Source organism: Neopelma chrysocephalum, unplaced genomic scaffold (assembly GCF_003984885.1).
Source record: "Neopelma chrysocephalum unplaced genomic scaffold, ASM398488v2 Primary Assembly neopelma1_24, whole genome shotgun sequence".
Lineage (NCBI taxonomy): Eukaryota > Metazoa > Chordata > Aves > Passeriformes > Pipridae > Neopelma > Neopelma chrysocephalum.
The window spans coordinates 13,091,636-13,117,027 of NW_020897693.1; the positions used below are offsets into that span (position 1 = coordinate 13,091,636).

At 33.9% G+C, this 25,392-nt stretch overlaps 1 long non-coding RNA gene across 1 annotated transcript in view; it reads left to right on the forward strand.

The window, feature by feature from the left end:
• LOC113963279 overlaps window positions 1-25,392 on the forward strand; it is a 58,985-nt gene that overhangs the window by 16,468 nt on the left and 17,125 nt on the right. Inside the window, exon 2 of the long non-coding RNA XR_003532703.1 lies at window positions 11,120-11,194. This is a non-coding gene — a long non-coding RNA (uncharacterized LOC113963279). The remainder of the gene's footprint in view (window positions 1-11,119; window positions 11,195-25,392) is intronic.

Genomic DNA, 25,392 nt, shown 5'->3' on the forward strand with positions numbered 1-25,392 from the left:
AAGTTCATTTAAAGGAATTTGGAAGGAAGAAGACATTATTTATCAAACCACAGAATATGATTATTCATTTGTTTGTTTGCTGTTGTTGTTTTCAATAAGAGTGGATAAAAGCCAGGCACTGAGGACCTAACAGGAAGTGTCATCTGTGAACAGTAACAACCATAAGAACAGGACAGAATTTAGCAAAGCTAATAGCAACTTTCAATATCTAGTGTGACATAGCCTAGATTTCAGTCCATCTGCCAACTATAACCAGAGAGAATAGTATTTTGGGATTGATAACAGAGGCTACTAAATTAATCCTACTTCTTTATTAATTATAGGGTCAAAAAAAGACTGTATTTGTGTGTCACATTTCCATCGTAAATGTGGTGTCTTAGCCCTGATTACTTCATATGTTTGCTACTATTTGACATCAACGATTAATATCATACTTGACAAAATTCTGAAAAAATTTAAATTCTGTGGTAGTAGAAGGACAGAGTAAGCAATCTAGTAGTTTTACTTTCTCCATGTACTGGTAATTCTGAATTCAGTGGTTACATACTATCATAGGCTTTGAAGAATGGCTGAATGAAGGCGTATGAAGAATGGCTTTATTCTACTGCAAGCTGCAAGGTACAGCCTAATGGCCTTTCCTGAGTGCCAGTGGTTTTGTTTTCTATTCTTATCCTATGAGTGATTAGCAAGGTCACAAACTCCTTGAACTTTTGCAAGTTACTTCAATGTTTCTAGGCCTCAGTGACTCTATCACTTCCAGTAAAAAATGAGAATAAGATCCTGGACATTTTAAATCACTTTGAGATCTCTGGGGGTTTGAGCAGAGAAGGAAGGGACATTCTTAAATGTCCCGGCCCCAGTCCATCTTTTTTTTCGCATATTAAAACAAAAGGTACCATAAGAATACTACATTTTTGTAGTCATAGATGAATGAAATAAATTAAATAGCTGAAGTGGGTTTGATGCAATATAGCTTTGAGATTTTTAAAATTTTAAAATATGCATACTGTTGTTAAGGTCTGACTCTTCTTATCATAAGCCAAGAATTAGTTTTGCTTTGTTTAGGCAGGGGTTGGGTGACCTACAGGAAAGCATTTAACAGATCCCACATGATGACAAAAACATTTTGACACTGCATCATAGACAGAAGCTTTATTACAAACTAATTTGGTTATCCTCGAATGTCACTGTACCATGCTATGTTGAAATACTTCATGTTTCATTGCAACTATGTGTTCATAGAGGGTAAATCAACCAGTACAGCACCCTTCAAACTGTATTTGCAAAGGCTCTGTAAGACAGCAAAATATTCTCAATAAACCAACAAGCTACATAATTTCAGTTAAGAAGTGAACATATATTCCAGGATTGCACATAGATCACTAAGGATCATCAAGTTTAGATTTGTTTCACAAAATGGAGGCCTTGTTCATGGTTTGTAAAGAATGTGACAGTGGCAAGCTTAAATTAAACAAGGATCTTCACAATGTACTGGATGAACTTCTCTGATCCTGAATTTTAGTGAAATTGGTCTTTCTACCATATGTGAGTTATTCCATAATCCACAGATAAAACCTGCTGCAAGTGCACAAGATTACCTGAGCTGAAAATTAAGCTTTCAGTTGACATGGCAAAGGTAAAGGTCAATGTGGTCACACCACATAAATACTTTGAAAGTAAGACAGTTGTGGCCTAATTTGCTGTTGATCATACACTCCTGTTAACTTGGAAATCAAAATGACCATGAACAAATGAGATTAACAGGTCCAGTTTATGTGTTATTAGATTCACAAATTATGCTTTCTTTCTCTATGTCAGCTGTTTTTTATCAACATATTATTGATCCTTGAAAGACAATGGAGAATCAATTTTCTCTTTTAATTCCCTTTTTATTTGTGAGGCTGAAGATTTTAACTTCTTATCAGCTTTTATCAATACATTAAAAAGAAGGGGGGAAAATTCAATCTTATATTCATCTCACCCCATATTGATTTTAAGTTCTGTGTCCAATAGGAATTTCTTTGCAATTGAACGTTTGTCTATGAGAAATTCAACACAGCTAGAACTTTTCATGTTTTATGTAAGTTTTAGCTATGATACATTTAATTAAGGTATAATTTTTGGACCTACAGAAGCTAGTCCCAGAGCAGAAAAAACTCTTATTTGTAATATGATTGTGAATTAGAATTAATTAGAATGAGCAGCCTGTTCAATTGAATCCAAGGATCTTCCAAATCTGATCAGAATTCCCTGGTAAGATTTTTGCCCTAGCTCATAAGCCGATGTCATAAGCCGACATCTTTCTTATTGAGGTGGTACTAATTTCTTAGATCTTCTCTGGTAGTTGTATCTCAAAAATAGTTTTGGATCTCCCTTTGAGTCTATGCTGAATCTTTGAAATAGGTGGTTTATATAGATACTAGAGAATGCATCGCTCTATATAATCTTTTGCAGCCTCCTTATCATCCCAAGAAATTTGATTTCTGGCTCTTATAACTATTTATTAGCTGGATCTGGCTGTCATAATTATGTCTTTCTCAAAATTATAGCAAAAAAAAACATTTTCTTGGGACCATGAATTGTCTTGGGATAGAAGCCAAACAGATGATATAGAAATCTGAATAAACTGAAGACAAGTGACATGGAATAAAAAGGATTTATAACTTCAAACATGAAACTAAATAATAGTATTTATAAACCTATAAACTTTAAAGCTCACAAACTAATTTAAAAGCATTTTTGTGATACTGCCAGATGAGAAGTTCATAAACAGAAGGTTCCTTTGATTATGAGAGTGTTTGCTTCTGAAAATTAGAACACAGCCATTTATCAGAGGGTGTCTCAAGGCTATAATCAGATAAAGATATTCCAGAACTGAGGTAATTTAGTATTCTGAATGTCAATCAAATCATGGAAAAACATGAATCAATGTGCTAATGTAAATTTGAAATATGCATATGCCAATGTGGCAAGATGAAGAAATAATTGAGTCAAGTTCCTCATGTGTTACAGTGCTTTGAATAGTCATGACTGTGTGAATTCAAAGGATGTACCCACAAGCTTTCCAAATGCAGCTCTATATGGACTAAATGGTAACTTAATGCAAACAACTGTTATTCTGTTATGACAGAGGTCAAATAACATCACTCTTTGAAAGGAGTTGAAAGGAGTATGTAGGAGGACATGACACTTCCACAGTGTCTTTCTGAATTTCATATCAACATCTGGAGAGACCTTGGTGTAGGAACTCTGTTTCAGGACCATCTTCTAAGAAGGTACTTCAATAAAAATTAAAATACAGTTATACCGGTGGAGAGAAAAAGAAAATACATGCTGACTTCTTAGGTCTCCATGAGGACAGACCTTTCCAAAATCAATCTTCTGTGTCCAAGAGCCTTGTCATTTCTCTCAAAGAAAATGTGTCTCCTCATGAGCTAAAAGTTTCTATTTCCCTGTAGATGATTTTCCGGATTTACTGATAATAATCCTGGGACCACTGACTGATAATGGAATGCTCATTTAAGAGGTATTGAGAAATTAGTATTACTCGGTCATGTGCTATAGTTTGGGTCACAGTTACAGGAACTGCCTTTTTGACTAGGCATATAAGACAGCATATTTTCTGTCACTGAAAACTTTTTTTAATACAAGTTAATAAACTTTTATATGAATATTTTTGCTTGGCTTACTTGTATTTTACTTCACTCTGAGTAAAGGATAGTGTAGCTGCAGAAAGTTTTCATGGAGGCAAGGAACACTGAACAGAACTGAACAGGGTTACGAAATCAATTACTTGAAAATCTCTCCAGGTTTGTCTTGAGGTAAAAGTACTTGGAAAAATAGTACTTGGAAAATAGTCAGAAGAGTATTATTAGAAATTGCTATTAATATATGCTTTCCTTTTTTTTGTCATAGTATTGTCACCTGCTTACAGCTATTGGACTATATGACACTATTGGAGGAGAATGATTGACTCACTACAGCCATTATTATACTCTTATCTGAATCATGACAGAAAACACTGGAAATATCTGCTACCCATTATTTTCGTTATAATGAACCAAATTTAAACAAGCCTTTATTATATGACACATCTGTCATATAACAAATTGACAACAGATGATGAAGAAACCAAAAAGCAGGCAAACAGACTTTTAGATAACTATATTTATGGCTAGTACTAGTTTACTTGATGATCAACTAGAAATGTATTCTCTTTGTCTGCTAATATCTTCTATCATATTTAAATGGAAATGCTCCATCAGAAACTGTTAGGAAATCATTTATGATTAGCAGTTTTATCAGACTTTCACAGAAGTACAGTTAGGGATGATGTGCTAAAGATGAAAGTTTCACTTAAACATAAGTATGATTGTTTCAAAATGCATGTTGAAAAGCAGGGTATAATTTTAAATTTTTCTTTCCTTTTTCTTTGTGTCTAAACATTTCATTTTTTGAAATACATATTTATGATTTTCTATCAAATATTTGGTCTTAGCAATACTATGCAAAAGAAAATATAGGACATAAAGTGACATAAATTCAAGATATAAATTGATCAGGAAGAGACAGGAATGAATACCTTTGTCTGTATGTGGCAAGCACACTTGGAACAGTAGGCAGTAAGCAATTGTTACTCTCTTTTGAATAAACAAGTGTTGGTCAATAATGGAAGTAAGACATTCTACCTGATGAACTGAGAATAACCTCTGTCTAGAAAAAAAATGTGGTCTTTTTACAACTTTATGTATCTGTGTAAAGCAACACAAACATCTTTCATCTGGAATTTATTCTCTGAAACACTCAATACTCTTAGTTATTTTAAGCAGAAAAAGAAGAATATATGCTTACACATAACTCTCTAGCAAAACTAAACATCCCTCAAGAACATAACTAAAATAGGCTTTTTTTACATAGGTTTTCCATGTATTCCCTCCAGGCCTGGGTGACAAAGAAATTATAAATCATAAATTTTTGCTAGGTGAAAATCCAAAAGCAATTATATATATTGCATGGTTCAGGATGTCTTTATTCTCATCTTCCTCTCTTTTTGTCCCAGTACATAACCATAGGGATAAAAGAATTACTGGAAAGAAAGTGGATTGTGTTTGTCTTTTTTTAATTGCTGCAGGAAATTGTATACATTCTTGATTCTCAGCTTATAATATTTGAACTGAAATGACCTGAAACTGCACAGTTTTCAACTATCTGGTGACAATCTGAAAGTGTCCATTAATAGAGTAAAATACAAACAGTTTCCATACTGTATTTTATAACAAGCATTAGTTTTGTCACTGCCCACAAGTTCTTCCACCAAGTCAAACATTGTATTGAACTAGATATGCTTTACATATCACAATGCCTTTGTCTCAGATAATTAGACTAGAAAGGCAAAGATTAGAAGAAAATATACATTATTGATCGTGTTTTATTCACAGATAAGAAATCGAAGATTGTTCACTAAATGGAAATAAATTTCAAGATATATGAAATTTCTATAGCTGAGAGATGAACTGAAGGTAAAGTTCTTAATTTAGGACAGCTAGTTAAATGTAAGCCCTCTCAAACTCATACTGAGGCAACTGAAATTTAACATGTTCTTCATTTAATCTTTTTACAACTTTCTCCTCAGTCACCGAAGCCACTACCCATCTCTTATAGCTGTGCAAACTGTCATAATGGGAAATAGAGAAAATTTTTCTCAGTACTTTTATTCTGATCACCTTTATTTGTCTAGAATCAAAGCCCTTTGTGCATAAATCAATAGCGCTTATTCTCTGTTATCATTGGTTATATTTTTATCAAATAATCCCATTTGTTCATTTCTAGAGGAGAAGCTATATCATGTGCCATTAGTAACCCAATAAATAAGAGAAATGGCATGGCTCATGACCTGACTAATGCAAAAACTCTTATTTATGTATTTATAATTACCAACTACGGTGAATAAAAATAGCAATACCATGTACTATTTATTGTTAGATTCCAAAGAGACTAAAAGGCCATAACTTTCAAATTATTCATTGAAAATATATTACCTTGTTATCTGTTGGGTAATTCCTACCTCTCAGTGAAATGTTGTTTTAGATGTGATATGCCAGCAACAAATAATATAGCTTTACTGCAGAATTTTCTGTAAGAGATTACATTGTTATGGGACAATACAAAACACGGACATAAAATATACACTTATTTATAGTACCTGAAAGAAAGGGATTCATTTTCCTTCACAAACTGATTTCATCCTAAGTCCACACAGACAATTTTTGTTTTTTGACTGAAGAGAAACAAACACATTAACATAAATTACCCCCTGAAAGACTGTTGCTTCCAAAAGAGATATGGAAGTAGTTGTTAGAAAATTTCACTGCTATTATTGTTCTTATGCTGTCAGGAACGAATATAGCATGATCAAGCATGACTTTCAGCATTGTTTTGCACTCTTAAAGACTAAAAAGTGTTTGGTCTGGGTGGTATCTGAATAGTAAATATTACAAGAATATGTAATTGCTCTTTGAGGTAGTAACAGTAATCCAGTAATATAGAACAGAGTCTACACTGATCATGAATTTATGAACCATAGGAAATACATATGAAAATAGGTTCAGAGACTAATGCTCATTCAAAATCTACTGGGGTTCTGCTTAAATGTTGTTGGAGTCTCGAATTCTACTTTTCTATCAAAACTTAGTTTGAATGACGATGTTTGAGTTGCAGAACAAATTGCACCAGAATTTTCTAAAATGATGACAACATGAATTTATTCCTAACCATATATTTTATTCTACTTTGTACCTGAAAAATTTTGTCCCACATGTGATTTCTGTGATACCAGAAGTTACCATCTGTGACAGTAGAACTTTGTCCTCTACCTGTTGAAATAGATGACTGAAGAATCACAACAATAGTTTGCAAAACCTTTGGGACCTTAGGGCTTAAAAGTGCTTTTATAAATGGAAGTCATTATTATTTACCCATGGTGAGTTGAGATTTATGACCAGAGTTGCAGGGAAGCTTCTGTATGTATTACTTTTTCAAGATGTCTTAGTTGAAGTTCAGTAGGTTCAGGTAGTTATCACGGAGCCATAGACTAACAAAAGAGTTAGAACATATCTGAGAATGTCGTTAAACTTCACTTGCAGGAAGTGTCTTACAAAGTCTTTCTCAGAGATCAAAACAGGAAAAACACTTAGAAATACACAGTGTGAGCAAAGACTGATGTCCTCTAAGAAAGGAAAGGCAAGTTTCACCATCTGGTTAGGTTTCTTTGAAGACAAGACTACCACAGGAGACAAAAATGGAATTCAATGGACATCACATGTTCAGATTTCCAGAAAGGATTCGACGTAAGTCCAGCTCATGTGTTGCTCTTTTTTACTGCAAAGTGGCTCAAAAGCACATGGGCTAGCTGCCTGTTAGCGGTGTCTTACTGTTCAAAGTGCAGTGGAGAATGGAGGAGGGACGAGCTGAGCCCTGGGGGCATCTGGGCATACTAACTGCTGTGAAATGTCATGCATTGATGTTTCAAAGAGTAACATAAGTTGTATTTAACTCTATCTCTGCTGATTTCTAATTCAATGGCCAAATTTCCTTCTGGAGCACAGATTTTCTTCTGAAACTCTTATTTTATCTGCAGGGCTTTTTTGTCTTACATGGGTTACATATTGTCAACCATTGCCTTTAAGATCTACTATAAATGTTGAGTTTGCCATTAGAGAATTTATGTACAGAAGATGTTGCTTCACAGCAATGTTTAAAAGTTTGTGTACTTTTATAATCAGAGTAAGAGGGGACCCATCCAAGATACAATGAAGTCAATGGAAAAGTTCCCATGGATTTTCATAGGTCACGAGAGTGATATGACCTTCAAGTTACTATTCTCTTGTAGCAGGAATAAAGCTAAACATGGCCAGTTTTATAGCTTAAAGACCCTATCTCTTCAAACACATTACATCTTTGTGTATATTGGTTCAATTAACTCCCAAGTTCCATAGGTAACAGACCAGATGTGTTAATGACTTTCCTTGGAAGGAATGCTTGCACTGATGCTTCAACTTGCTTTTCCTCCCACATAGCTTCAAAGAGGAACAAGCAATACTCAATTGTCTCACAGAAAATAGTCCACAGGTGCAAGTGATCCAGAGCCTGGTGCCTACATGTCTGCCAGTCTATTGAATATTAATTACTAGAGCAGGTTATGATGTGATCCATTACGGATTAAATAAAAGCGTTGCATTATGTTGTGAGCATCCCTTCATGATACCTTTACAGTCCTGAATATAGGAGTCTGCATGTGCAAAAAGCTTTGGAGAAGGTAATCTTTGGAGATCGTTTTAATCACACCTTTTTATAAGTCATTAGAAGGCCTATGAACCTAAATCTTTTAGATTATTTAGCTTTTCCTGACAAAAATTCTACCAAATGAATTGCATTCACTTATCTGTGTTAAATTGAACTTTTACTGACATTGATATATATAGCAAAGCTTGTATGGATTTGGGCCTTATTTCTGGACACAAAATTCTTTCTGATGAGGCAGTTCCTTGTCACCTTCTGTAAATGTACTGTTTAACTACAGTCATTATTATGAGATAATGAAATGAATAACTTCATTAAACTTGCTGTAAAAGATAACATAAAAATAATATTTAAAACCCAAAAAGGGTTAAAATCTTTTTTTCAGGGTCTAAAAGATTTCTCAGAGCCTGGAAATCAATAATAATTTATATCAGTTAAATGATATCAGTCATGTTTGACAGAATAAAAAGCCCTATGAACAATTTAGATGAAATATGCTTTTTCTTTCTTTATATGCCCTCCTTTTCAGCAGTTACAGTTATTTTATTGCATTATACATTCTTATTTAGGTGCTCCTCAGAAATATTCAGGTCATCACAAAAACTTTGTAAACCTCTTAGAATTCATGTTCCAAGACACTGAAATAGTTCTAAGAACTTTTGTGCCTTTTTCTTCACTGTTTGAAAAAAAAAAAAAGGAAAAAAAAGAAAACAGTTATATGAATAAATAATGAACACAGTTTACAGAATAAAATTTGTAATATCTTAAAGAACTCAATACATTCAGAGTTACCAGATTATCTCCACTGTGATCCACAACTGCAGGTACAGAAGTACGTCTTGATTCTAAGCATGAAACCAGTAGTTTTCTTAAAGTTAACATTTCTGCTTATGTGACTCAAATTTACACTTATGTGATCTGTTTGCTCTATAAGATCCATCCTTTTTATCATAATTTTGTGCTGTGGCCAATAGTGTAAGTAGTGACTGTGATTGCAAACACTGGAGACTAAATAGCACTCTTTTTTTTGTGTGTAATATTACCATAATTCTCATAATCTTATGAAAGTTTGGCATGGGAACACAGAAGGGAAAAAAACACCTTAGTGCCTTTGCACTTTGTGAGCACCATGTCTTTGGGACATTTTGAGCAACCTCTAACACATCCTGACTTAGAGCACCAATTTATGGAACTAGTTTTATCAGCTGGTAGTTTGGAGTTGTTATTTAAAAATAATCGGTGAAATGAATGGCGCTGGAATACCTGTGTTACTTATGTTTACTGTTTTTCTAAGTTATCAATAATATTTCTTTCCAAGATTTATTGTAGTAAAGCACCTATATCCTCATGAAAATGTTTTAATTAAAACATATAAAATGAGCAGTGTACAAGTGTGCGTTGCTCTTTGTATCTGGAATTCTGAACAAATTATGTTGACAAAAAACACAGTTGAGCATCAATTTTTCAAAGACACCTGGGAAAGCTACACAGGCTTTAAAAAGTGCTTACAGGTTGCCTCTTCACAATAGTCACTACTACAAAATCCACACAAGAAAGTGAGAAAATGTTTGAGTAGGTCACTGATTCTAGTTTCTTTTTAGCACAGCTGAACTACTTTCAGTCCCCATAATAACTAGCTCAAGTGAGACCTTATTGAATCATAAGAAAATGTTTCCTTATGTAATTAAAAGTCCTTTTTCAAAATTGGATTCAGATTTTAATTTTCCTAAATATTCACAGAAATGTAGTTCCTTAAATAGGAAGTATGGTGGCATTAAAAAAAATGAAAAAATAATGGAAAAAGGAAGCATAGTTTTAGAGATTTTCATAGAAAACTACATTGAGAGTGTACAGATTTGTTACATTAATTGCTATAGCAATCAGAAGTAATATTAAAGGGTGATATATCTCACCAGAATTATTTTTAGTAACTTGATATCTGCCTTGGTCATAAACATGGTGATAATTGTAGTCCTTTTGTTTAATTGTCTATTGAAAGTTTATTTTTTCCCAAATGTTATTTAAATGTGTAAGCTCAGTGGATTTATCATATCTGAGCTAAATATAGATGAAGGTAATTTGTGACTGAACAAGATTTTGCAAAAATCTTCATACTGAGGTAATTACCCTCCTCCTGATGAATTAAATGAATGTTTTTCCTTATGAATATACATATGTTATTATTAAGTCCCCCTAAAAAGCTACAATTGGTCATATGAATCTAGCTTTCCTTCTTCAGACTCCAGATACTGAATACTCTTGAAAAAGAAAATCAAAATCTTACCATATATGTGGGTTGGTTTTTTTCATTTTTCATGACTGAAAATATTTCTAGGAAAATTTCTTTAAATATATTTCTAATGTTTATTTTTGTGAATTTATTTGGTGAGATAGTCAAAGCTCAGAAATCAATTTCTATCCACAAGGTAATTGTATATTGGAAACACAATTATTGGAAATGTTGAAAAAAAATAAAAAGGATTCAATAGATATTTTAAAGTACTTGCCATTTGCTAAACCCGAGCTTCTGATCATTACAGAATTTACACCAAAAAACTAGTATCTTTTAATATAATTCTCTGCATATATCATGACCATTAACTTCTATCAGCTAGAAATATATTGTAGGTTTTAAATGAGTGAAATGGGGAAAAAAAGGCTGGTAAATAATAATATTGACAAGAGAAAAAACATAGTAATGATTATGATCTTACACTCTTTTACCACTTCAACTATTCTGATTCCAGCTTGAAAATCTTAAATTCTGTTGTCTGTGGTTTTAACTATTTTATCTAATACACACAACTGTCTCTTTTACCAGTTACACAAAGATAAGAAAATAAGACCATGAATCTTCCTTCTTCTCTACTGATGGTGAAACCACATAGCCATACATGTAAGTAAGCAACCACTTCATACTATAATGCAATGCAGTGCTTTTCTCACCTGGCTTGATAGTGCTTTTCCCACTTGTCATTGCATGTTTCTCTCTTAGCAGCTTTTTCAATAAGTCTCTCATTACTCTGCTCCTCATTTTGTATCAAGCTGTGCCATATAGGAAATGTATTGCATTATCTTAGGATAGCACCATATTTTTCACTCTTATTTTAACTCCAATATCATAACTGACAATAGCAGTGTCTCTATTTACAGCTTCATAGCACTCTTAGACTTGGAGAGGTTTGTTACCTCTTTTTAGAGGTTTCTATTTAGCAGACAATTATCAGTAGCTCACCCAAATAGAAACACTTCAGAATTCAACTGCAATTGCTCAAATGGCAAAGTAGTCCTGGTGTACCTCCAATAACAGATTGTGAGGATTAGACACATCTTTGTTACTTTTTAAGAGACTAACATTCAGGACCCTCAGCAGTGAAGAGCAATCAGATAACTTTAAAGCAATGTTAGAACAGAGAATTACAAACAATGAAATGATGAGGCCCAGATCCTCAAAAATATTTAGATGAATAATTGCCATTGAGATCTATCACAGACTAATTCTTAAACATTTAGAACAGTTTATTTTTTCTGTTTATCAGTTACCTAACAAAATAAAGAGAGGGAATGAAATATTTGTAAATCATAGGAAGACAAAATACCACCTAAACATAAGATATGAAATGGAGGAACCTCTTTTGTTTATCCTAACACAATATACTAAACTTCCTTAAGTCTGAAGTGCTCCAGGTAGAGCATCTCTGACCTTTTATATTTTTCAACAGAATTTTTTTAACCATATACATGTAAACACATGTAGTGTCTTGTATTTGGTGTGCCAAATGATGAATTTTTGTCTGTGGACTTCTGCATACTGAGACAAATCTTTAACTGAAGTCAATGCCATTAATCTGGTCAGTGTGCACTACAGCATAATGAGACCACCTTGACCCAGGGACATGGCAGAGCCCTGCGAGTTGCCTTCTTATCAGAAAAACCAGATCTAAGGAAAACAATACACAAAGGTGATATCTGTAGCAGAAAAGCCTTGCTATTTGAAGGTAATTTTTAGAATTCTGTTGAATGTATTGGGAACTTGGATAATAAACTGAGAGTGAAAAATTTCTCATAGTTCTTAACTGGAGAAAGTTAATGTTAGTTGAGATTAGTCCCACTGTAGAAATCAATTCCTTTAATCTGTTCTTTCAGTTATATTATAAGGACTCTCCTGTAAAATGCACCATCCCAAGTATCTTTTGAAGCTCATATAAATAAAAAAACCCCAAAACTAAGATAAATAAAAGATGATTCTTTGAAAAAGAATATTTTCATATCATAATGAGTTTATTGACTTTAATTTTCATATACCCCCTTTAAAAAGAAACAAAAATCTTTAAAAAAAAGAGAATAAATGTTCAAAGTTTCATTAATATAGTCAGCCTTTACTGAATATTAATTTAATGAGGTATATGACATTAGATTTTTCTTGATGTATGATTGGAGTTAAAAACCATCAAAGCAACTACTTCCTGAGAGAGGAGTCAAAGGAAGATGTTATTCTGATATCAGTCATTGTGCACTGAGAGGGCTTCTGCAATGCTTTGTGATGGAAAGGCCACACTGCACTATTCCCTACCCAACCTTAGTTCTCAGGACTGAAATAGTGTAATTTTGACTGGAAAGGTGATTAACAATGAAAATTTTTCTTAAGGCTTGTTACAAAATGATTCAAAACTATTCAGTGCTTTTTGATTTACTTAGAATAAGAATGAGCAAGACATTTATAACAAGCTGACCGTGCATTTGTAGCCTCAGCTGCATTGCGTGTCAGTCTCTTTTTGTGCAACAGTCTGCAGTGAAGGGCATTTTCAATGCTCCGGGGAAGTTTACACCAGGAAACCAAGAGGGTAATTCAACCCGACATGCCAATTAGCATTTTCTCTCAGAACATGTTTACCCTCATTGTCTCTGCTGCTGAAGGCCAACATCAGTGAACTGACCATAGAGCTCTCCTGAAACCTAAAGCCGAGCCATCTTGCAGCTACTTGTCAATGCCACTGAAATCCCTGATTTCTGGTGTTGGCTCTTCCTTCAGCTGCCCCTGACATGGCCAGAGCAGACATCACCATATATGCAGATGAAAATTAGTTGTTCAAACATTAGTATCCAATCAGTACTAGCTAAGATAAAAGATTGTTTGGATTACTTTCCAAATGGTACTGGAAAATCATATAATAGACTCATCTGGGAGAATCTCAAAAGATAAAGCAAGTCTAGAATACTCCAGCTTTCAAATATTGGTAACAATATTTGCTGTATTTTCTCATTCTGATGTCATTGTCACCTGTCACCTCCTTTTTTTTCTCTATTTCCTTTTCTTGTCTAAAGTGCCTTTGAAATGATTGCATTTATAAATTCTCTTTGACAGATGAAGAGATGAAGGACAAGAAAAAGAGTTGACATTATCCTTCTTACAGAAATCAAAATGAGATTTATTGCTTCAAATATTCATTGTATTTCCTTAGGCTGTGTTATAAATGCACCTGCATTAGCAGCTGCATGTCATGAGAGATCATGAGCAATTTGTTCTACAATAAAACTGGAAAAGTACAATCAATGTTAAATAACACCTGTGGAAATCAAGATGACACCGGTAATTTTGGAAGAAGGCCTTTTTGTTATCAATGCATTTTAGATAATGGAATGTAACTGGGAATACATGTATAAACAGCTCCTAAATCAGCCAAGAATTTTTGATATCATAAGTGGAGAGAGCAGAACTTGAATAATACAGAACTGAAGGCATAGTGAATAATAAACTCTTCATGTGTTTCCTCCCATCAAAGAAGAGGAAAAGAAATAACTAATGAGGAATCTGAATAACAATCTAGTAAATTGGACCAAGTATTTAAAAATTATTTAAAATTATTAAATTAACCAAAATATTGACAACATAAAAGCATTCTTAGTCTGCAACTAGTAGATTAGATAGTGTTCTAAAATAACACAGTATTCAAAGCTGACAGATTCAATTATGTTAGTAACTAATGAATTAGATTTCTCACATTCTTTTATATACGTAACCATATAAAAATGATAAGCCAATTTAGTTATGCCAAGCTAAATGAAGAAAAAAAAAATCATATATTTTCCAGGGGAAAAAAGGGTGTTTAATTCCTCTGTTTAACCACAAACTGCTGATAAAGAGAAGGTAGGCTAGAGATGGCCACCTGACCTTGAAACATCCACTGGTTCTATTACAGGAGAATGCTTTCTCTTCTTTAAAAATTGTAAGAGGAGAATAACAATATTCAGATCTCAGATCTTTTGATCTTTGGAATGTATTCGATGCACTTTTGAGATAAACCTTAAGGGCTTCAACAAATCAGATTCTTTAGGACAGTCCATGTAAAATCAAAGTGTGTGTGTGTGTAGGCGCATGCCTGTGTGTATCTGTGTGACTCTGTCTTCCTTTTATAAAAAAACCTGGAGGCCTTTTTAAAACTTAAAGCATTTTGAAGCAAGATGAAAAGAAAAAACAAAGGTAATGGTTCCTATCTGTAGGGATTATGTCTGTAAAGTCATATAGACTTTCAAAATTCAAGGTTATAAACAATTTTCAGAAATAGAAAGTACAGCTCTTATTAAGGTATACTTATTTATACCACACAGTATCTTACTGCACAGAGAAATGTATGCACATTAAGCTCGAGGAACACATAAATTTTTTGTAAATTAGTCTTCTCAGGATACAAAGCACTTGTTTTAGAAGGTAAACATTGCTAACTAAAATCCATTTAAAGGAATGAATTTATAAAAGATTTTTAGAAAGAATGTGAAGAACGCCTAATTCCTTCCAATCCGAGGGCATGATTTGGGGGATGGGGCTGGGGAGAAAACTAAAACCATACCTAATTTCTCAATGAGATTTATGTAAAAAACCTTTAAAAATGCATTTGTAAAACATTATTGAAATAATATCAGAAACCTGGAAACAGAGTTCTAGATGTGAGTTAACATTAATTTTAAATTTTCTAATCTTTGTGTTGTCACGTATTATACACAACACCAACTCCTTTCGGATAAATCAGTATCTCAAGTAGATGACAGCTATGTCAGCACATAGAAATGAGGGTCTATACGTGTTGGCCATAAGAAATTCCTTACTCTTTTTCATGGTTCCAGAGGTAATGTTTTAATAGAACTAACAGTTGTGAAACATTTACAAACACCTTGCTCTAAAAGTCAGCATGATTCACTTTCAGGAACTTACAAGTGGCTCCTGGCCTAGGAATTCACAGGTCTAGACATACCTTTCTATACCTATGCTCAGAGCCCTGCAGAACTCAGCCATGGCTCAGGCCAGAAAATGCCATTAATTTTTTCCTACTGTCTTTTTGAGACTCACAGATGTTTGCTTCTATCTCCTTTATGCTACCTGAAATTCAGCGGCTATGACAAAGGCGGAATGGTCTGATTTTGTTTCAAAACAAAAACAGCAGCTTAGGTTTCTTAAGATACTTATACAGCTAGAAGAAAGCTATATATTTTATGTTCACTAATGTGTAAACCATTCCAGAGGACAAACACTCTCTTCTGGTGATGTTTTTAATCTATTACTCTTTTAAATCAGAAGTGCACTGTAAAATATCACATTCAGTATTTTTTTCTAAACAAGAAGAGCTGGAAACATGTATAGATAAGCATAAACTTTCAGATACTTAGTGATTTATTGTAACCAGATCCACTTTTAATAGGTCTAACAATCACTATTTAATGAAAAATGTCCTAGTATGAGAAAGTATTTTTTTTTAGAGCTGTGAAGTATTATTCAGTCTATGGAATGATTATCAACATCCAGCCACTACTATGCCTCCAATCCCTTCTTTTATAAATATTTTTCTTTACTATCACACACCATTTCAGGACCTGAGTTTCAGCATCAAACATTTTTTCATGGAACAGATCCCAGAGTCCACCATCTCCCCCCTTCTCATCTCTTAAATATTCAGTCTTTAGCTTCTGCTGCAAATTGATTTCTCTCATGTCTATATGATCCATGGACCATGCTAAATTCTTCTCAGGCCTTATAGTTGGATTTAAGGGCAAAGAATTGAAGTCAAGTGCAGGCTAAGAAAAATGAATAAATAAATCAGAAATTTTAAATCACCAATTAGCTAGTGTCAAATGCTTTTGTCTTTTCAAACATTATTTTTACATGAAAATCTTTATCATGCATAAACATACTCTTACTTTCCATTTTTGTAACATGATCTTTTACAAATATAGGAGGCTACAAACAGAAATAGAGCCAAAGATTTGTTTTCTCATTGTCAGTCTTGATGTCAATGACAAATCTCAGAAGAGCCTGGGAAATTACATTTTTCTTTTTATTCTTTAAAGAAAAAAAATCTTTTTGATTTGAAAGTCTTGGTATGGAAGCATAAATGGACCAAGGAAAAATGTAAAATTATATATATTCAACCCATAAGCCATGTGGAATAAAAGACAGTGAGGTGCAATATGATTAAAGCACAAAATATTTATGTTCTCAGGCTTCCTAACAAACTTCACTTTTCATGCCTCAGTAAATATGAGTAAGAAAACACTTGCAATTTTTTTTTTCTAGATTAAATAGAGAGATGTCTCTGAATGGAGTGAAAACTTCAAAGAAAAGCACTTAAGGCAGATTTCTATCACAAAAGAACACTCAAAGAACCCCATATCCCCATACCAAACTGCTTCTGACATCAGTCATTCTGCCAAATATGATGTAGTAAGATATTTGGTTATTTTGCTTTTAAATCTACTGAGTCGAAATAATAAAAAATTGCCACTGTTAATGGAGAAAAGTTGTGTCAAATATCACTAGAAAACAAATAAGGCAATACTTGACTTTTAATGTAGGCATTTATGTACCATTTTGTCACGTATTTCTAGTCTCTATATATGGATTGTCATAGAATAAAAGACTAGCAGATTTTGGAAGATTTTTGAAAATCATACATGGAGATATTAAATTGTGCTCATGTGCTGTGTTGTTTGGCTTTTGTTTGGTTTTTTTTTGACCCTGGTTCCTTCATCAGAAGGCCATAAAAAGTGAAATTTCAAGTAAATGCAATACTCAGTACCTGAAGGAGTGCTCAGCATTTTTTCAAAATCAGGTTCAGTAAGTTTACAGAAATGAGGGTGAAATAAATTGAAAACATTCTATTCCCAGTCTTCAGCTATTATGAATTTATCCAGCTCCAGAAAAGTCAGTGAACTCGGATTATCTATTTTAAAATATATGAAAAATAAATAATGTCATTTTTATAGCTGTAATGTCAGCATTTAAAGAGCAAGAACTTTTGACTTCCAGAGCTAAAAGCTAAGAATACAATCCAGCTTGGAACACAGCATACAGTTTACCATAAATATAATAGTCTAACTTTTGGAATTCCAAATTTATACTAATATATTACCCAAAAATATATTGCAATTGGAAACACTGTAAAAGAAAAAATCTTTAGTAATTTGTAAGAACAGGGAAATGTCTGTTTCAGAGCAGTTTCGATTAAAGCACCTTGTAACGTCATCTGACCTATTTTCTATTTTCTGTATGATGTATTTTACCGCATTATGATTACAACTGGTGAATAGAATTCAAAGCAGTCTCAAATGGAGGCTGCATTTGAAACTGGAGTAAAGAATGTCAATAAACACTGGCGATGTGTTCCTATTTTCATAATGTGTTTAACCATAGCTTTCAATCAAAATGTAAAAAAATTGTAGGAAATTTTACATACAATTATAAATCTCAAATATGAATTTTCACCCTCCTTTAAATGACAGGTTCCTAACCCATCTCATCCCCTTTCACATCCTTTTTCACCTTCATATGCTTGCTACTAATTAACTGTCATCTTTCTACCGCGTTCCACAACATTCAGTCAATGTCAGCAACTAACCTTATGCTCTGTTGCTGCTTATAGATTAATTTACTGAGCCATCTGTCTGTTTTCTTTACCCTAAGTATTTTCACACTGTGTGATATTTTAATAAGCTAAAGCAATTCACTCTAAAATATTGTTTTAATCTATGAAAAATGCAATGATTTGTCTGGAAATTGTAGCTGGCTTCATGAAAACATGATCAATGGTATCATGATGATGATCTCTCACTCCAGACAGAAGGCACTAATCAACTTTTTATTATCCTTATTTCTATTTCTATTTCTATTTTAATTTTCTTTATTATTTCTTTTTTTTCTTTTTTTCTTCTTTTTTTTTTTTTCAGTCACATCCTGTCTTTCTCTCTCTATTTCCACATAGCTGGACATATTATAGGAGAATTCTAATCATACTATACTAAAGAATAATCAAATTGTCCTGAAAAAGAAAATAAAACCAAGCAAGAATAAAACCCACATAATGTAATTTAGGCATGGACAGCTAGAAAAACACAAGTCTTGTCAGTCTCTGCTGGATGAGATTGTACAGCAGTCATTTAACAAAGCTTTGTAAAAGGAAGTATTCAGCTAAGTAATCTTAAAGAGCCTGAATTCCAGACAGACACTGTACATAAGCTGACGATGTATGCAATGTAACAATGTGACTGAATAGTAATAGCTGCTCCCAGGAAAGCATGTATCTGGATAAATACTAAAATTCTTTGTAAAACTTAACAGCTCAAAAAAAACCCCAAACCCTCAAAAAACTGCCAAAATAGTGACACAACTGGATCTCAGAGGCATACATTTATATGAAATTTCTTGTGAAACCAGGAAAGTAGGAAACTTATTCTACATTTTCTTAATCCCTTTTTTCGATTGCAATTCACTCTCCTTCCTGTTATGTGTACAGTTTGTGACACAAAAATCTGTGTTGCAAATAAAGAAATAAAAAAATTATCTGGGCTGAAACTAAATATTTAGAAGTAAGTCTACCACTCAAAAATAATCCCCTTGAGACTTTTTTTCACTGGGATGACCTCTCTAACACTGCATTGGACACATCCATTTGTTATGGACTATGGTAAATTTAAGAATACCTTTCAGAAATACAGTGGAAGAAGACAAATGCCTACATTAATTTCTGCTAAATGAGAAAAGCAATGAGAGCAGTAGACTAGATACACAAAAGAACTTCAATCTCCAATGTGAAAGAATATAAGAACAAATTATATACACCTCTGTCAGGATGTCATAGGTAGAGCTTGTTCTGCCTTGATGCAGAATGAGTGGATGTGTACTAGACAACCTTTAAGATTACTTCAGGACTGTATTCTGTGATAGCATCAATGATGGGAATATTTAATCCTGAGACTCCACATTTTATAATGGCACAAGATACAAAATAAAATACAAAAATAAAAATTTGCAACTGCTTGAAGATCTTGCAGTAACATTTACATGGTTTCAGTATTCTCTTTGCATGGTTATATTCCAGTTATTACCTAGGATAGCATCGAGGTACTAAATAAATCTGCAATGTTTTTTGAGTTATACTAGTTTTCAGTTGTTGCAGTCATGATCTTGCAACCACTTGGAGCACAGATACAAGACAGAAAAAATCTACCAGAAGAAAGGGGTTCTGTTTTGGTTTGTTTGTTTAGTCCCACCCATCAAAAAAAAGCTTCAAAGGTCACAGTACTTTACTCAGGTTTGACAAGAATGAGAAAAATCCAGACTGGACATAGAACAAGACACTACCATTCTTAGCTTAACCTGCCTGTGTTAGATAATGAGAGAGGAAAGATTGAAGAACAACACTAGAAAAGTGTGTTGTCAAGGAGATAAGTGTTACATTGTTAAGTCACTTGGAAAAGAGAGAAAAGAGGTTCCTGAACTTGTATAACAGAGGTGAATGAGAGAGAGAATTGTATTAGAATATAAAAACTGATGTTAATTCTACGGAATTCAAGATTTCTAGCTTCCAGATCTATAAAAGCTTCATTTCCCAAGTTCATTTTTGGAAGTATTTTAAAAAGGTTCCCTTGAGAATCAGGACTGGAGGAGTCAGAGATAAAATAGTTCTGTAGAAAATGTTCCCCCTGTGGTGGTTAGACCTGATTGCCTGCATGGTTCACTTTGGTGCACCGAGTTATTTCACTTGTAACATCGGAAAGAAGTTGAGCCTATAAAACCAGTAAGATTTTATAGGAAACATACTTTTTATAGGAATTGCTACTTTAAGTTTCTTTATTCTGCCATCTTACTGTTGTATTGACAGAATAATAAAATTGTGGAGGAGAACACAGATCTTTTAAAATATGACAAATTAAATAGAAGCCACATATTTTAGGTTCTTTTATTTTTCTGTTATTTATTTGGAATTGAACCATGAAATTATAAGTTTAGGAGAACACTAGGGTATCTTTTCCTTGTGTCTTCATTTCAAACGCATAAAGCTACAAATTCTAAAGGCTGCAGGAAAGATAGGATTGACCCTTCTGATGTTGATCCATTCCCCAGCTTCAAACCAAGTCTGAAATCCCCTCTCAGTATTTCCTGCCCATTAACAGAATCTAATCTTTCATTCAGCAAAATCTATTCAAGACAATTCAATGGGTTTCCTTTGCAGAGTTTCAAATGCAGTATTGCAGGGGAAGCATTAGCATCATTGAGTTAAATTCTGAATCTACTTTTCCTCTTGTATTTTTTCTTTCCAGTCTTTGTTGTAAATGTAATGGATGCAAACCAAATTTAATACTGTAAGCAAAAAAAAAGTGTCTTTGCAGCAATCCTTTTGAAAGGAGTTGTGCTATGAATTTTGGCCTTTTTTGTTCATTTCCAGGCAAATGTGTATGTATCTTGTTAACATTTAAGATGCTCAGTCTGACCTTCCTTAAAATAGTTTCAGCGACAGAAATCATGCTTAAATGCCTTGACCCCCACATAATTACATTTCATCTTGAAAGTGTAATTATGGGAGCTTAATGAGAACAAAGCTTAAATTAATTGCATTTTTGTTATTCTTGGTGTCCTTTATTAGGGTCTGAGTTTGATTTTAATAACATACAGTAGGTGATTCATTAGTAAGCTTTTCTGTTTGTCACTTACCTCCTTTTTTCACTACTTCCTTCAGAACTTACGCATGTCTTTTTTTGAATGGGACAAAGTATATGTAACATCAGCCACTGCCTAAGTTTTACTTATTTCACCTTCCCATCTTCTGGGTGTGGAAAAAGTACTTTCTGATAAGAGAACATAGTCAGTGGTTCATCTGAATTCATTCAGCTCATATGTCTTGTCTTAAGTTAAAGCAAATAGACAGTGTGACCCTTTGTGATTTCACAAGGCGGAGTGGTAAGGGAAGTGGTTTCTACAACCACATCAAATGCTTCTGAAATAAAGGCATATTTCAATTGTCCCAGTGTTTATTTTGATTTGAAAAAAAAGCATAAACATAAAATCCCAATTCATTTGGCTTAAACTTTCACTACTGTAAATTACTATAAGCAAAAAATCAAAATTTATTAATTTTTGTATTCCCTAGTGCCAGATGTTGATGCTCTTCAGTATTTGAATTTCCTATAAATATTTCTGTGTTAACAAAACCCGAATTTCAATTGCATACACATACATTTCTGTTTATAATTAATTCAGTCTGAAAATCAAAATCCTTCTTGTCTGTAATATTTCAGTGTTTCAATGATTTTTTCTATATTTATTCGTTTCAGAATTAAAAAAAAATAAATATTTCCATACCCTAAGAAGGAGATGAAAAAAAATAACAAATGGAACTAGAGATAAAACTGCAATAATTAAGCTGTTGAATGGGTTAATAGTACTATAGACTATTTGAATTCTCTTGAACATTTAAACTGAAAATTAACTGTAGTTAATCAGAAATCTTAAAAATAGCTGAAGACACATTTAGATTTATTTTCCATTAAAAAATACATAGCCAATTAAAAACTATGATGAAAAAATTGTTATATGTATACATAAAACATCCTTAAAACATCACTCTTTGTCATCTGGGTTTCTGCAGCCTGTTAGTAGTTGGTGTTTTCTGGAAAAATACTAATGCTGCCTAGATTCTATGAATTTCTGCAATTTAAGTCCTACTTGTATTTTTAATTGCCATTTTTAATGCCATTTTAAATCATTGTGGAAATTATAGAAAGAATAGAAGATAGCTTCTATTTTTTTAGATCCTTCTGTACTTAAACATTGAAGATCCTTTGAAGTACCTGTCTTTCCTACCATTTATGGCTTTTTTTTAATCAAACGTGCCTTTGAGTTAAGGCAATAAACACCAGAACATTGAACATAATGTGAATTCTCAGAGGAGAACCTACATAGTTTTTCAAATTCATGACACACCTAAAATTTAGCGCTTTTCTAGGTGTTTTGCTGAAAGGAATCTATTCATAAACTTTCTTTGTTAAGCTGCTACATTTACTCAGATTGAAGAACTGAGAATTGCGTGTGTGTTTTTATCGTAAGTCTCTTCTTATAAAGACCTGTAGTTGAGTCCAATAACTGGAAAAGGTCTATTATAAAATAGAATTCTTTTGTATAGCTAGGGATTCTTTCATCAAGACTTATATTTAAGATACATATACCGTAAGTCTCAGAGGTTAAAATCAGGTGAAATAGAAAGAATAGAGATCGGAAGCAGAAGAATGAAAGTCCTTTAAGGACTGCCAATCTTGATGAAAAACTAACAAAAATCAGGTTGGAATAATGTGTCAGGCAGAGATATTAGCCAAGCAGAATCTTCCTGCTAATTAGGAAATACAGTGTCATAATCAGTCATCCTGCAACACACTGATTGTGGACCAAGTTTTCAGGGTTTTTTCTACCACTGCATAATTACCTTATTAATGTATAAATGGGTAACTTACTAGATATGTGAGAAATTGTAATTGAAAACTGACAGATTGGATGTCATTAGTAATACTAAGCAAATATGACATACTTCCTATAATTGCCATAAAATATACCTTTTTTTATGACTAAAGGATATATGACCCTCATGTACTTGACCATAAGTTCTATAGTAGAAACTGATTTGGTTCAATGAATTTTGATTTTGTTTTCATCATATTAAAATTAGTAAACCATTTTCAAGGACGTCAGTATTTGGATACAAGTCAAGACAGCAGGAGAAAGAACTAGATCATGTAAATAATGGTTCTCTCTTTGTGTGCAAACAATAAAATGGTCATCAGAAATTACTAGATTAATGCATTTTTTAGATGAGAAAAAGTGCTTAGTGACGTCTGCTAAGAATAGAGCTCTGCTCTATACTTATTTTTTTTAGGGTTGTTCAACTTAGGAAATTTGCTTGAAGCCTAAAAGTTATCCTATTTTTATATAAACACTATAAATGAAAATATCCTCTGTTCTAACAATAAGAAAAAAATCCATACTTTGATTTTTCTCCACTCAGTGTCTGTTAGCAGAAATATAATTTCACGACTTGGTACCTCAGCTTCCTGTGAGTAGAGAAAGACAATGATTACCTCAAATGGTTGTTTAGAGGCCTAATTATTTCCTCAGAGGAAAACAATTAGAGTGTTCGTATGAAAAATAACACTGTCTAATTAATTTGTTATTGAAAAATGACATGATTATCTGACATATTACAAATATAATTGCACCCACTACTACTTTTAAGGCTTCATTTCAAGTTGTATAGAATTTCACACCTGAGAAAGGAAAGTGTTCTCCTAACTGAATCATCAGTTCTATGAGTAATTCGGCAAAATGACTTTGTGCACAATACATCACTAGGCTTCATTTTCATGTATGCACTTCCATCCACTAAAGGGGCAGTCTTGTCTCTAAACTGGAGAGACATGGATTTGATGGGTGCACCACTTGGTGAATAAGGAATTGGCTGGATGATGACACTCAAAGAGTTGGATTCAATGTCCAAGTGGATATCAAATACGAGTGGCATTTCTCTGGGTTCAGTATTCGGACCAGTACTGTTTAACATCTTTGTCGGGGACATGGACAGTGGGACTGTGCCCTGCAGGATTTGGCTGATGTGTTACCAAGCCACTCTCCATGAAAATGTCATGGGACTGAAAAAAGGAAACATTGTATCCATCTTTATAAAGGGTAGAAAGGAGGACCTTGGGAGCTACCGACCTCTCAGCCTCACCTCTGTGCCTGGGAAGATCATGGAACAGACCCTCTTAGAAGCTTGGCTAAGGCACATTCAGGACAGGGAGGTGATTTGGGACAGCCAGCATGGCTTCACCAAGGGCAAGTCCTTCCTGACCAACCTAGTGGCCTTCTGTGATGAAGTCACTACATCAGTGGACAAGGGAAGGGCTAAAGGTGTCATTTATCTGGAATTCTGTAAAGCTTTTGACATGATCCCACACAAAATCCTTCTCTCTAAATTGGAGACATGGATTTGATAAGTGGACTGTTAGATGGATAAGAAAGTGCTTGGATAGTCACATCCAGAGGGTAGCAGTCAATGGTTCAGAGTTCTGATGGAAATTAGTGACAAGTGGTGTCTCTCAGGGGTATATATTAGGATCAGTGCTATTTAACATGTTCATTAATGATGGGATGATGGGATCCCATCCCATAGATGATGGGATCAAGTGTATCCTCAGCAAATTTGAAGATGGCATCAAGCTGAGTGATGTGGTTAACACACCTGAAGGATGGGATCCCATCCAGTGTGACCTCAACAAATTTGAGAAGTGGGGGCATGGGAATCTCATGAGGTTTAATAAGACCAAGTGCAAAGTGCTGCACCTGGATCGGAGCAACCCCCATCATTGATACTGGCTGGGGATGAACAGATCGAGAGCAGCCCTGCTGAAAAGGTCTGGGGTTTATGGTGGATGAGAGGTTGGACATGACCTGTCAATGTGCACTTGCAGCCCAGAAAGCCAAACACATCCTGGTCTGCATCAAAAGCAGAGTGGCCAGCAGGTCGAGATATGTGATTCCTCTCCTCTATCTCTTCTGATCTGATGAGACTGCACCTGGAGTTCTCTGTCCAAGTCTGTGGTCCCCAGCACAGGAAGGACATTGATGTGTTGGAGCAAGTGGAGAGGATGAGAGGGATGGAACACCTCTCCCACAAGGAAGGCTGAGACAGTTGGGTTTGTTCAGCCTGGAGAAGAGAAGGTTTCGGGGTGACCTAATTGTGGCCTTCCAGTACCTGAAGAGAGCCTACAAGAAAGATGGAGAGG